Source organism: Apteryx rowi, unplaced genomic scaffold (assembly GCF_003343035.1).
Source record: "Apteryx rowi isolate R43461 unplaced genomic scaffold, aptRow1 scaffold_191, whole genome shotgun sequence".
Classification (NCBI taxonomy): Eukaryota; Metazoa; Chordata; class Aves; order Apterygiformes; family Apterygidae; genus Apteryx; species Apteryx rowi.
Window position 1 is genome coordinate 683,836 of NW_020448208.1, and position 4,283 is coordinate 688,118.

General features: G+C 60.8%; 1 pseudogene; it reads right to left on the minus strand.

The window, feature by feature from the left end:
- Nucleotides 1–294: 294 nt before the first annotated feature.
- LOC112964494 overlaps nt 295–4,283 on the minus strand; it is a 4,551-nt pseudogene continuing 562 nt past the window's right edge.

Sequence of the window (4,283 nt, forward strand, 5' to 3'; positions counted from 1 at the left end):
CTTGACAGGACTCAGACAAGTCTCCCGCTCAATAAGCTCCGATAAGGGGTCACTGGGAAACTCACAGCAGAGTTTCTTCCAAGAGGAACCTTGCAGGGTGCACTTTCCACCCCCAAAGCCTTCAGGGCACAAACTCCGTGCCTGAGCAGATGCCTTGGAGCCACCTCTGCTGTGTGCCGTGCACGGCTGGGGCATGGGCAGGCTGGCAGAGCGTCCTGCTTTGACTCTGTGGGTCTCATGGCTGGAACTGTAGCAGGGAACCTGAATGGTCAGGCAGGTCTTCATAGGCTCCTCCTAAGTGAGTGCTCTTCCCGGATTCCTCTGCTCCACCCACCCACCTCTCTAAACACTTCCTCCGCTCAGCTGAAACGCTGAGCCTTTGCTGATGCACCACCGGCAACGGCTTGTTCTCATCGGGCCTCTTTTCCTGGACAATTCCGCAGGAGAACTGATTGTCTTTGCTTGAGGAGCTGTCTCTCCTGTCTTCCAGGCCTCCAGAATGTGGGACTTTTTTGAGCGCTTTGCTACAGTTTGCAAAAGAGAGCGTCCTGGAGTGCTTTCTGATGTGCGTGCCGGGTGTGCTGCTGTCCTCCCTGGGCTTGATGGGAAAAGCCTGCGTCTTCTTTAGAAAGCTTTTGGGGGGCTCCGGAGGGAAACTAGTGCAGAGCTGGTGAAGACTGAGCCATGAGACGAGAAAAGGAGCTCTGCAGGGAGCAGCCGGAGGAGGTGTCGGGGAGAGAGTGCCATCTGATTAGTGTGGCTGCAGGAGGGCAAGGCGTTGTTTCCAGTGCCCTCTTCTCCAAGCTGTGCTTTGTCTGATGAATGGGGAAATGCTTCTCACTTTTGGTTACCTCCGGGTGCCTTCTCCTGCCTTCCAGGTTGCTCTTCTGGTAGCACAGGTCTGCCTCTGAGAAGCTCCTGCGCCTGCTGCTGCTCTCCTTCTTGCAGTTAGTCAGTGAAGGGGCAGAGAGGCAGGCTGGATAGCAGCTGCTGACAAAAGCGCTTGCCCCTTTGGGCTGCTCCAGGTCAGAGGTGGCGGGGCTGCCTTCAGCTCCAGGCTCGGGGCTGTTGCAGGCAGCACGGTTGTGCTGAGCAGCACCTGGGTGTTCTGGGGGGAGAAAGAGCCTGTTAGGTAGCTTTTCGAGGCCACTGGAAGATGCCAGGGCACTTTCCCTGTGGCACCATGCCCCCCTGGCAGATGCAAAGGTGAAACCTTTGTTCCCATGCATGGAAGGACTGAGAAGCCTTCTGCTAGGGAAACCCTGCCAGACCCTCTTGAACCCTCTGCACCTCTCTTCATTTCCACACATGTCTTCTGCTATCCAATTACAGGCTGTGCTCCAGCAGCCCTGGCGCGGGACAAGCAGCAGTCCCTGCTCATACCTGCGGAGCTCTCTGTGTGCTCTGCTGACTCCTCGGTCGAGGGCCTGAACGGCAAGGCAATGTCGTTGCTGAATACTGCTGTGCAGTTGTTGATGAGGAGCTCCACCAAGAGTGTCACCTGCACACAGAAAGCCCTGGAGTTCAGCGCGAGGGGCTGCAAGCATCCTGAGGAGCCTTTCGTGCTCCTGAGGCACGTTTCTGCAGCCACAGCTGTAGCTCCGTAGCTCAGAGCCTCCTGCGGCCCGCTACAAGCAAGGCAGCCTTAGCCTCAGCACAGGGGGCAGCGAGGGGGGGTGCTGAATTCAACAGACCTTGTCATTGCTCTCTTTCTGCATAGCCAGCGGGAGCGTGTTGTCTGCGTCGGGGCTGAGCAAGCTTGGCCCCACGCAGATTGCCAGGTTGCTGGCATCCATGCGGTTGCTCTCTGCGTTTTCGCTGATATGGTGGAGCAGCGAGAGCAAGCGCTGGAGCAAGAGGCGGTTTGCTCGAGGCAGTTTGCCAGCCACCCTGCGGGAACACAAACCAACAGGAACAGGAGGGCAGGCTGCAGGGGCCGCTGCCTCTTGGCTTGAGCCCGAGCGGTGGGACTGCTTGCTGGCAAAACTTACTCTCTCAGTTCGGCAATTTGCTCCTGCAGGCTGGGCTTCTCCAGCGCTAGCAGCCACTTGGCATAGAGGTCGGCCACGAGGAGTTTGCAGGGGATATTTCTCAGGAAGTCCTGCAAGGCCAAGGCCCTTAGGTGAGCCTCTGCACACTAGCAGGGAGCAGAGAGGCAGCATCCCCGTGACTTGGGCTCACTAGGAGGCAGCTAGCTTTGAGCTAGCTGCTCTCAAAGGTGCAGCTGGTGGAACTGAAAATCCCACCCGTGGCAAAGGGAAATGCCCAAGTGTCCTAAGCCTGATCCTCTGAGTGCGATGGCTTCAGGCCGCTTTTAGCCTGCAGCCCCTCCTAGGCCAGTCTAGGCATTGGCACGGGCCCATGCAGATTCGCCCTGCGCTCTGCCAGCTACAAGTCAGCAGAACTCACCTTCAGCACCACTGCCAGCAGGTGCACGGGTTTGCTCGCCAGATCCACGTTCCCACCTCTGTCGAGCTCTTCTTTCAGCTCCCTGAGGGCCTTCTCGTTGGCAGCTTTCCTGAAAATGCCCTCCGTGGCCGGGCCTTTCTCACAGAGGATAGCCAGGAGCTCCTGCAGGCGGCAACAGACAGGTTTGCACTTGGCGCTGCGCTCTGCTTGACTCGGCTTAGTATGTCGTTCTTGTTGCACATAGGGTATCCTGGCAGTACCCTGACTGTCCCCCAGTCCAGCCTCACCTGGGACTGGTGAAGTCCAGGGAGTGCAGTGGAGTCCTCCCTGCAGGAGACCTCTCTCCCCAGGCTTGCTTACCTGCACTGGTTGGGGCAGGGCATCACCTTGCCCACAGATGAGGGCCAGAGGCTGCCCAAAGAGAGCCACCCGGGGGCCAGAGCCCAGCTGCCCTGGGCAGTCCGCGGTGGCAGAGGTTCCTCTCCAAGCCAGGKGCCATGAGATCACCACCTTCTTCCCTCCCTTCGCTCCACCTGCTGCGAGCAAAAGGAAAGCAAACATGGCTTCAGAAAATCCGGCGCAGACACCTGGGGTGCCTTTGCTCTGTGTGCAGCACCACGTGCTGCAGGGTCTCCTCCAGAGTGTTTACAGGCACCGAGGTTTTGCATGGGGAGAGGAAACAAGAGYAGCTGYGGCTGCCCACAGGGCTGATGTGCGCCGGYGTGTCACCGCTGGTGGCGGGACAGGCAGCCTTGCAGAAGCGCCACTTGGCAAGCAGGGTGCAAGAAGGCAGCTGCTCGCTTTCTTTTTCGCACTCACCAGCCGAGGGGCAAAGTGCCTCTTCAGTGGCTGAAGGGTCCGCCCGGGGGCATTTCTTGGCTTCAGCCTGCAAGAAAGGGAGGGCTTCAGCTTAGCGAGCCGCCACACAGCAGCGAGGGCCTCGAGCGAGCTGCTCCAGCTGCGCAGGGATGGCCATGCTCTCCCCCGGCACGGGGACTTTGCTCCCTTTGCACCCCCGGCAGAGCCGTCCCCACGGTGCTGAGATACCGCCCAGCCACAGCCAGCAAGGGCTGCGCAAAGGCAGCCCCTGCTCACCTCTGCCAAAATCAGCGCCTCCACGGTCCTGGCAGTCAGCGACGCCTCCTGGGCGAGAGAACAAAGAGCCTCCGTGAGAAACCGTCGCGTGGTGGGCTTTGGAAAGCCAAGTGGCTCTCGGGCTGGAGCGGAGGCTGCGCGGACACTTACGGGCCCGTAGAAGCCGACCACCTTGGTGAGGAGCCGCAGGGAGGGCAGGCGGGTGACTCTGGCTCCCGGGGCTCCTTGGCTCTGCCTGTGCACAGGGAAGGGCGCACAAAGAGCCCCGTCACCCCCAGCCCTGGCTGCTCTCCCCCCTGCCAGCCAGCCCAGCGCTGCCAAGGGCCCCTCAGTCCGCACAGCCTGCAGCAGCGCCGGCTGGGAGCACGAGCTCTCTAACGCCCCGGCTCCTGCTCTCCTCCTCTTGGAGACACACAGCAGTGGCTCGGGGTCCCCACGCCTGCAAGCCGGGAGCTGTGCTGACAGCTCCCGGGGCTTGCTGCTCGTYTGCAAGCACCAGGCTGAGCACCTCCCGCTGCTCTGCCAGGAGCTCCACGTGGCAGTGGGTGCACCTTTCCCCCACCGCTGAGCGGGCACTTCTGCAGGCAGCTCCATCGGCAGCACTCCCCCGCCCTCCACCCTGGCACCACCGGCGCCTTGAATCCCCCAGCAGGCCTGACCTGAGGATGGCGTCCAGCCAGAGCTGCTTCACCTCCTGCGACCTGCAGCACAAAGCAGAAACAGCCTCAGCCCACGCTGCTGCTGCTGCTGCTGCTGCTGCTGCTGCTGCTGCTGCTGCT